Genomic DNA, 10,481 nt, shown 5'->3' on the forward strand with positions numbered 1-10,481 from the left:
GGACGAGGCGGACAGACCCTGGACACTGACACTGTGAAATTGTCTCTGCATTACAGTTCCTCCATGAAAACAAAAGGTTACAGGGTTTTTTTAAGCCGCTTAGTGTCTCCAGGGCTCCAGACTAAGGTTTTCACCAGGACCACTGTGGGCCCCAACGGAGCGGCACAACCAGACCAAATTTTAGGGGAACACATGTTAAATCAATGATAGATGCAGAAATTACAATGTGCTGTTTCCAATTCAGTGTCACACAGAAGGTAAATGGACAGCACCATCACTGTCATCTCATCTCATGGTTTCATCTTCATCCGCTTATCCGGGGTCGGGTCGCAGGGGCAGCAGCTCCAGCAGGGGACCCCAAACTTCCCTTTCCCGGGCCACATTAACCAGCTCTAACTGGGGGATCCCGAGGCGTTCCCAGGCCAGTGTGGAGATCTAATCTCTCCACCTGGTCCTGGGTCTTCCCCGAGGCCTCCTCCCAGCTGGACGTGCCTGGAACACCTCCCTAGGGAGGCGCCCAGGGTTCATCCTTACCAGATGATCCTGAACCACCTCAACTGGCTCCTTTCAACGCAAAGGAGCAGCGGCTCTACTCCGAGTTCCTCACAGATGGCTGAACTTCTCGACCTGGTTCTTTGGGTCCTGACCCAGCTTTCATGACCATAGGTGAGGGTAGGAACGAAGACTGACCGGTAGATCGAGAGCGTTAGAAAATATACATTCAGAATAAGGGTTGTGACGAGACAATCTACGAGTCCACGATAACGAGGCACAACTGAGAGCTGTGGTGTCTTAGCATAGTACTTGTGTTAGCCGCCGTGTAGCCTACAGAACTCAAGGCGGTGTATGAACATAACTTCATTAACTGATCAGATCAGTCTGTGTGTCACTTGCTGCCTCACTCGCTTTGCTGGTCGTAAATTTCTACTGTCGCTCAGTAAACCAGATATTTTACTGGAGTTGGTGGAGATCAAGAGCTAAAAAAATGGAGCATATCAAGTTGACACAAATGCGACGGATGGATGTGGCTGGCCGACGCTAATGCTAATCCTGACAGCATTAGTCCTGACCAGAATCGGCTGTTATTCGAAATAATACTCTTCTTTTTCATGTTGTTTCCTCTGCTTCATCATCAGAAGAGGCTTTAAATATTCAGCGTTTCATAACAACTGGAGGAGGTACAATGGTACGCACAATGGTATCGCCACTTCTGTGAAGTAGAGATATGTTTTTCTGCATCCCCACAAATCGCCTGTCTTATCTCCGCGCCCCCCGGGTAGAAAACACAGATCTAAAAAAAGTATTTTTCCATGCAGACTGGAGGTGCTCCCTCTGCAGTAGGCATCGGAGTAATCCTCCCAGGGGGCGGCGAGAGATGAACCTACTTTCACCAGCAGCAGCTGATAAGAAGAAGCTGACACAGGCTCAGGAATACAAACATCACCACACACACACACACACACACACACACACACACACACACACATGCACACGCACAGGGAAGGAGGAGGACAGAAGTCAGCTGTTTATTAAAGCCACAGTATGAACACGACATTGTGCTTAGAGCAACAACAACGGCTGTAGCGGTTTCTGTAATCGTACTAAGGTTAGCACAACGAGCTGATCGGTGTGGGAGTCAGTCACACTACGGCGAGAGCAAGAGAAACACCGGAGCTGGAAGACCCCGTCTGCAGGGTCCTTTGCCACAACGGCAAAAGAGAGACGGCGTTACAGGGTTGCTCCACCAATCAACTCTGCGCATGGGTGTGTAAAGGTGGCGTGAATGGTTAGATTAGATGGTCTGTAGATGTCCACTGCCATCAGTGTGAATGTGACAAACACTGTGAAAGCGCCTTGAGTAGTCAGAAGACTAGAAAGGCGCTTTATAAGTCCAAGTTCATTTCTTCTGACGTTACCAGGAGGTGGTTTTGAGGCCCACCTCCTCTGTGCAGGCATCTTTTGTTTTATACAACCTCACTATTATGAGAAATCTTTTATTCACGACATCCGTCTAAAGGAGAATTAAGTGTGCACGTGTTTCCCCTGTAAGGGCGCACTTACACTGTCCTTCTGTACCGGGCCAAAACCGCTTTTTTAGCTAAAGCCTATTACGTTTAAGCAGTGCGAGTGCACCCGTTCCGCGCATAACTGCGGACAGCGGGGCGTCCACGGCTTGAAAGAGGTTGGCATTTTTAGAGCCGTTTGAACATGTACGATCACGAGCGTGCGCACGTGTACGAGCACGAGCACGAGCCCTACGGTGGTAGCAGTATGTGCGCTTGTTCGGACATAGAAAAAAGAAGGACGGACCATGCACGGACATTTAACAACAACAACAATGGCGCCGAAAGGTTCACGTTGGTGTGATGCGGAGTTGGAGTGTTTACTGCAGATTTGGTCGGATGACACGCGATCAATGCGTGTGACGTGTTACGGCGTGATGACGTATGGACAGCAAGAAGCATTTGCGCGAGGCCCTGGCAGTGTGAGTACAAACGGGGCTGGGGTGCGGGGGGAGAGGGAGGGGGGACAAGTACCCTAAAGCACGCGGTGCGGAAGGACAGTGTGAGTGCGCCCTCAGACGTAAGTTTTAACACTTTACCTGGAAAAGAAGACTAGATTTTTGGGCACATCAGGTCACTGCTGCTGCTGCTGACTTACAACAAGTTCACCTCAAGACTAAAAGAAAGAAAACAACACACCGATGATGTACGTTTCTGCGCTGCGAAGCAGATTTTCCCCCCAAAACTGAAACGCTGGTGAGTTGCTGACTGCAGGGCCCACAGTCGCTGGCTTTATTGGATTAATGGAGATGGTTTGGGGTTTTAATGAGCTCCACCTCGCTGAAAAATTTATTTCCTACTAAAATTTCATCTCGCTTTTTGGCCGGGAAACACTCAAAGGGCCGAAGCTGTCAGAGGAGACGACAGCATCAGCAGCTCTGTAATTACCGGATCACGGAAGATGACAACTTAATAATGCCATTTAAATGCACAGAGGTATTTTGCATTAAACATACCTTCCAGCAATGTCGAATGTCAGTAAAAGTATTGCAGGAGCAGCGGTTGCATTGGACTGTGGGCCTTAAAAATTCTATCATAATCTTTTATTACCAGTCATTTTCATTTTTTAACCATTATACAGATAAATTTGATAGAATTTAATTTCCAGTCATTCATCTTTTACATACGACAAGGGTTCAACACTAGCTTTTAAAACCAGGCTGCAGCCAGGTTTCTGCTTTTGGTTGCCAAAACTGAATGACATTTTTAGTCACCTTATATTTTGAGTCATTAAGGGCGCAATCCCACTGTGCCTCCGTCCCGTGCCCCGTGCTTTAGGGTCCTTGTCCCCCCCTCCAGGCCCGTTTGTACTCACACTACCTGGGCCTCGGCGAATGTTTCTTGCTGCCTATACGTCATCACGCCATAACACGTCACACGCATTGATGACGTCATGGCGATGCGTGGCTTTGTTTCCAGATCTTTCCGTAGACCTCTGAGTTTTTGTGCGTCTTGTCGACTGTTTTTGAATCTTTTCATCGACCAAATCTGCAGTAAACACTCCACCTCACACCAACGTGAACCTTTCACCGCCATTGTTTGAAATGTCCGCGCATGGTCCCTCCTTCTTTTTTCTATGTCCCAACAGGCGCACAGGAAATGACCTCTGAACTGCCGTAGGCCTCGTGTTTGTGCACATGCTCGTACTTTACAAAAGCCCACCTCTCCTCAACGGCCCATGGACTGCAAGTGTACCGCTCCTAGACGCGGTACGGTTGTAACACATCAGCCTTATAATGAAAATGTGACATAAAAGACCCCAGAACACATTCATCCGGTTCTTTAGCCTCGCATCACCAGACTAAGACCCCAAACTTCCCTTTCCCGGGCCACATTAACCAGCTCTAATTGGGGGATCCTGAGGCGTTCCCAGGCCAGTGTGGAGATCTAATCTCTCCACCTGGTCCTGGGTCTTCCCCGAGGCCTCCTCCCAGCTGGACGTGCCTGGAACACCTCCCTAGGGAGGCGCCCAGGGTTCATCCTTACCAGATGATCCTGAACCACCTCAACTGGCTCCTTTCAACACAAAGGAGCAGCGGCTCTACTCCGAGTTCCTCACGGATGCTGAACTTCTCCCCCTCTCTCTAAGGGAGACTCCAGACCCCCTCCTGAGGAAACACATTTCAGACGCTTGGACCCACGACCTCATTCCTTCGGTCCTGACCCAGCTTTCATGACCACAGGTGAGGGTAGGAACCAAGATTGACTGGTAGATCCAGAGCTTTGCCTTCCTCAGCTCTCTTTTGGTCACAACGGTGCGGTAGAGCGACTGCAGCAACGCCCCCGCAGTTAAACAACATAAACTGCTTCGCCATTGGCCCACTTGGTGCATGTCTGTATGGGTACTTACATCACTGTCTGCGCGTCACGCAAACGAATACACTACAGGTGCATTAGAGGTAGACAGCCCCCGTTGCTTCTGCCAGCAACCAGGCGCAACAACTACAAACCTTTTCTACAAATTAACGTCCATTTTACTTCTTTATTTCTCTTTTTATTTTATTATTATTTCACATTTGTTGTTTGCTTTCTTGTCAATCTTTATTTCATTTAATTTTTTACATTTGTTTTATAATTCTTTATGGTTTTGTTCGTTTTGTGACCATTGAAACTCGTCCCGGTTCTGAACGTAACAGAAATATGTACATGTTTTTATTGTACATGTGCACATTTTGCTGTTGCTGTCCCTCTTTTTTATATTTTAAAGTAGTCTTGTGCCACTAACAGCAATCAGTGCTTTCTGTTTATCTCTGGTTTCTCCGGCTGAGCTTCCAAAGGGGAGCAGGTGCGGCTCCTGGCTGCGAGGCCGACACCGGAGTTTACAGTTCACAGATTGCCTCATTAATGTTATCAGGTTCCCTATAAGCACCGAGTTCATACAGGCGCTTTTGCTTTTAGCTCTGATACCGAATCCTTCACCATCATGTTGTTGTTAAACTCTCCTGTGACACACTTTTGGTTAACTGGACAGGGGGTGAGTTAAAGTGACGTTAGATCCCCCTCGGTGTCCTTAAGATATTTCTGCCAGCGTTAAAAATGACGGGAAATATTCAGTTAACTCAACCTCTGTGCATGGGGTGAGACATTAAGATGATAAGCTGATCCCGCTGAGGAAGTAAAGCAAGGCACACATCAAGAGCGATGAAATGCGACTACTACAACAGTGAGTGAGTGAAACCGAACCTCCTTTATCACTGTGAGCTGCCATGTTTTTCTCCGCAACGCCTCTGTGCCAGAAATCAAGCGAGACAGCAGAAGAAGGTGCAAATTAATCCATCCTGCCAAAAAAAGACCTCCGCCAATCAGGCCGGAGCGAGGCGGCGGAGGGGAAGACAAACATGTCAGACGGAGTGTGACAGCAGTGATGAGACGCTGCCTCCGTGACAAACAGCCACTGTGCGTCAAAAATCACACGCCGTACTCTGTGTGTTCGCTCAGCCGACGCATTTGCATAATCTTTCTCTTCTTTTTGTGGGGATGAGAGAGATAGAGAGAGAGAGAGAGAGAGAGAGAGAGAGAGAGAGAGAGAGAGAGAGAGAGAGAGAGAGAGAGAGCGAGGCTCAACAGAAGCAGAAAGAAAACCAACTCCAGGAATAGATCTGGAGAGAGGATTGTCCCCAGTGAGCGTGAGCTGTGTTTGTGTTTCTGATGAATAACCACGACAACACAGCCACTTCCTGTTCTGGTCACCTGTCACCTGGCCTTACTTCTGTTACGGACACATTTTGGATTTCACTCGTTCATCTAAGGCTGGACGAAGGGCGGCACGTGGGGTGGTGGTAAGCACTGTCTCCTCAAAGCGAGAGGGATCCTGGTTTGAATCCCGGCTGGGTTCCTTCTGTGTGCAGTTTGCATGTTGTCCCCGTGTCTGCGTGGGTTTTCTCCGGGTTCTCCGGTTTCCTCGCACAGTCCAAAGACGTGCAGGTGTTCGGTTCATTGATGACTCTAAATCACCCGTAGGTGTGAATGTTTGTCTGTCTCTGTTCGTCTCTATGTGTCCTGTGATAGACTGGCGTCCTGTCCAGGGTGGACCCCGCCTCACGGCGATCCCAGATGGCATCTGGGATCGGCTCCAGCAATCAAAAATCATGGGAGCTAACCATAGACTGTATAAAAATGGACGTAGCATCTCCGTCGAGGTCCGTTCTCTCAGCTTGATCCAACTGTCCTCGCCTACGGGAGTCGCCATCTTGGCAGACTTTGACTCCACCTCATTTCCTCTGACCAAAAAAGGGCATGTATGTGACTCTGGGGGGAGGGAGGTACATCCATCTGGCTGACGTTTAGAAGTGAGGGCCAGAGGCTAGCTGTCACTCAAGAGGCCACGCCCCTAATTATTCATAAACTTTAACCTCCAATAAAATAAAAACTAGCCCCTCCCCCTCAGTGTTGTCATGGAGATCTGAGCTAAACACACAGACTAGAATGTTCTTTTGTCCTTAAACAGGTTTAATGATGCTGTGTAAACGGCCTGTTTAACATGGGGCTCAATGAGAAACTGCTATGTTATGAAACCTGCCCCTAGTGGACACTCAGAGAACTGACGTTTTTGGCACTTCCTGTTTGGATCAACCAGGAAGTCGCTGTGGTGGTTGGTTGGGACTTGGAGCTAACACCCTGTGTGAGGTTATTAGCAAACGTGCTCCTGAATACATTTTACAGTTTGCACACAAAGATCGCAAAAAGAGAAACAGGAGTAAACTAAACCTGAGTCGGTGGGGGTTCGGTGCCCTGCTCGAGGCTCGGTAGGTGTAGTGGCCAGGAAGCAAACTGGTACTTCTCCAGCTTTCAGTCCACACTGACACTAGGTCCTGACTTTGACTGTGTTAAACCAAAGTACAGGTGACTGCAGGAGGCAGGAGCCGACAGAGTGCAGGTGTAATGGGCTGTCACCCGGCTGTGTGTGCAGCCAACAGTGGATATGGGAAAGATTCCCATTTTAATGACTTGTGAGTGTTCGGGTCCTCAAGATGGTTGTGTAATTACAGAGTTGGTCTAGTGAGGATTAAAATACTGCGCACCGACAATTTAACACCATAACCATTAAATCTGGATTCATTTACATTGAACCACTGTCTCGCCTGATGTAAAGCACCCATTTGTTTTGTTTTCAGGCACTTATATAAGTTAGTGGCACATTGTTTATACCAAAAATGGCATTTTACACGTCATAAACTAGTAATTAAGGTGACTTCAACATGACATGAACGAGGCGTTAGCACTCAAATATAAACTCCCACAGAAAATCATCTTAATGACTTCTTTTGCAGCTGTCACTTTTACGAAACACAGTCTGCAGCCTCTCTCCTTTCAGAAGGTAAAGTAAGTTGTAATGCACTTTCCAATCACATGCTCCAAAATAAGACATTGTAAAACAGCAAAAGTCCATTTTCTGAGTCGTTAGGCTCCACGCTGTCATCCCTCCATCTGATTAACCAAGCAGCGCCTCAATAAAACGCCAGCGGTAAAGAACCGGCGGAGCTGTTTCCTAACACAATCACAACCTATTTGAACGGAGGACGTGGAAGAAATAAGAGGAGAATAAGCTTTAAAGTGGCCCATTATGGCGCAGTGATGTCTTCTTTTGCTCCTGCTGCTCAAAGAGTGTTTACTTTATTTTAAGAGTTTAGATAAAAGCTGTTTGAGCATCACCGATAATGTCCCATCACAGACACATCTGTATCTATCTGCATATACTGTATGTTTCCAAACTTTAAAGAACATTTAATGCAGAAAACAATGCTTGGAGTAAAGTCATATAACTATTTCTTCAACTGCTTGTCCCTGTCGGGGTCGCGGGGGGCGAGGTACACCCCGACATCGGGCGTGAGGCGAGGCCCACCCTGGACAGGACGCCAGTCTATCACAGGACACATAGAGACGAACAGAGACAGACAACCATTCACACCTACGGGTGATTTAGAGTCATCAATGAACCCAACACCTGCACGTCTTTGGACTGTGGGAGGAAACCGGAGAACCCGCTCCATCGTCCCCTCACTCGTGAACAAGATCCCGAGGTCCTTGAACTCGTTCACTTGGGTTAAGCACTCATTCCCTACCTGGAGTAACAATCCACCAGTTTCCTGCTGAGAGCCATGGACAATATGTTGCTGCAAATAATGACTTGCAGCAACATATTGAAATAATAACTTGAACTATTTATGACTCTATTTGATGCTTTGATGCCGGGTCACCAATACTTTGAGTCATTGCCTCGACGGTTCAGATCTCTGAATGCTCGGACTAACAGACTTAAGAACAGTTTTTATCCAAAAGCTACAACAGTGCTGAACACCGCAAATACCTTTACCGCAAATACCTTTACCTATGATGCTACATGGTGCACAGGGTCTCTGCAATCTACTGGACTGGGAAACCGGAGGGTCCCCAGTTCGAGTCCCTGTGTGGACCGTGAATGGAGTGTGTACTAGTGGCTGGAGAGGTGCCAGTTCATCTCCTGGGCACCGCCCAGGTGCTAGTGCGCAAGGCACCGAACCGCTCGAGGCGCCAGCCCCCTCACTCTGACATCTATATATATAGGTCCTGTTGAGTGTGCATGTCTGTGTATTTCGAAGCCTGTGTGTGTGAATTGTGAATTGAATTTCCCCTTGCGGGATTAATAAAGTAATAATTCTTCTGCTTTTTGTTTTGTCTCCTTAAGCTGTGTGTGTGTGTGTGTGTGTGTGTGTGTGTGTGTGTGTGTGTGTGTGTGTGTGTGTGTGTGTGTATGTGCGTGTGTTGGTGGTGCGTGTGTTGGTGGGTGTGTTGGTGCGTGTGTTGGTGCGTGGGTGTGTAAGCTTGTCGTTTTAAATGTGTCTTTAAAGGTCGAGTCTTTTCTTTTTGATGCTTTTAATGTGAAATTATTTCTGCACTTTTAAGGGATTGTGCTGTACATTTTGTTGTACTGGATCAAAGACAATAAAGACAATTCTAATTCTATTCTTCTTTAATTTTTGCTACTGTGAATTCAGTTTTAAAAGTTGGATTATGAACTATGAACTAGTTAATTTCAAATGTGTGAACTAAACTTTGAACTAGTTGATGTAGAAAGTGAACTTAATTATGAATTATAAATGTATCATTGTGTGTATAATGTAATGAATAAGCATTTTAATGAAAGGAACAAATAAATACAAATATACAAAAGCTTACAGCACAGTCCACACAGAAAAGCTCTGCTGTTAGCATCAGCCACCACATCAGTAACCTGGGATCCACCTGTCACAAGTCAAGTGATGCACTCTAAGCTAATACACAACTAAGCTAATGCTAACACGAAAAATGACCTCATACCTTTGTTTTTTTAAGCTAATAAACAACTAAGCTAATGCTAACATGTAAAGTGACCTCTTACCTTTGTTATTTGTACAGTTAAAGATACTTAAGGTGTCTTAAGTTCGGCTACAACAAGCTAAGTTTGCTAACCGTTAACCTGTTAGCTAGTTAGCCTGCTAGCAACAACCGCAGATTAGCACGAACCCCATTCAAAAGACCTTCAATTTAAACTTGTATCGACTCTCACCAACCATACACCGAAAATAGAAGATTATGTACAATTCCTCGTGAATAAACGGACTTTAATGGTAAATTCGGCAGTTGTAAAATTCATAAAACCAAACGTTAAATTTAATAATATATCAATTTTCCCCTCGGTTGTCAAGCGGTGGTAACGTAGCATGATGCTGGGGGGCACGTACGACTGAGAAGAAACACAACAAAAACTAAGTTTATTCAGTTCAGAATGTGAACCAAGTGTAAGCCGAATTTTTAAATGTAATGTACAGATTTGTATAAAAGTATAAAATCATACTGTAAGAAGTGTGTTATTGTGCAAATCGGTAATCCAACCGAAAACATGCGAATATCTACATTGGGTCTGGTTTAGCAGCTTTGAGAGGCTTCAAACTGTCACTAAACAAGCTTTTACAAACTAATTTACTGCATTTAGAAGAATGCAGGTGATAGAAGGGGCCATCGTGGTTAAAAGTCCATCTTTAGCAGTCATTGTGTGGGATTAAACACGACATTAAATGGAAATAAGAGATAAAAACTTACGGTTGCAGGAGTTCCGTTTTCCCTCGCTTGGTTTCGAATTGACACGCCGCTGTAGTGCGCATGCGCGTAGGGACCCAGGAGAGCTTTATTTATATCAGCAATAAAACAGAAATAAAGACATAAACAATAGATAATCTAATGTAAAACAAGGAACACATATAAGAAATAGAATAGATAGAATAAATATAAATATAAATAAATAGATACATTTTAAGTTGTATCAGTAATAAATGATAATAAATCCCCAAAATGGCTATACATAATTCATCATCATTCATCATTTACCCTCAACCTTTTGTCCCTGTCGGGGTCGCGGGGGGGCTGGAGCCGATCCCAGCTGACATCGGGCGTGAGGCGGGG

At 46.0% G+C, this 10,481-nt stretch overlaps 1 protein-coding gene across 2 annotated transcripts in view; it reads right to left on the reverse strand.

Annotated features, from left to right (window-relative positions):
• pot1 (protection of telomeres 1 homolog) overlaps nt 1–10,154 on the reverse strand; it is a 93,560-nt gene extending 83,406 nt beyond the window's left edge. For both annotated transcript variants that reach the window (XM_083916128.1, XM_083916127.1), the window contains exon 1: nt 10,122–10,154. The gene's annotated coding sequence lies outside the window, so the exon portion shown is untranslated. The remainder of the gene's footprint in view (nt 1–10,121) is intronic.
• Between the last annotated feature and the right edge of the window lie 327 nt (nt 10,155–10,481).

The sequence above is a fragment of the Echiichthys vipera genome (genome assembly GCF_963691815.1).
Source record: "Echiichthys vipera genome assembly, chromosome: 7".
NCBI classification, from domain to species: Eukaryota; Metazoa; Chordata; class Actinopteri; order Perciformes; family Trachinidae; genus Echiichthys; species Echiichthys vipera.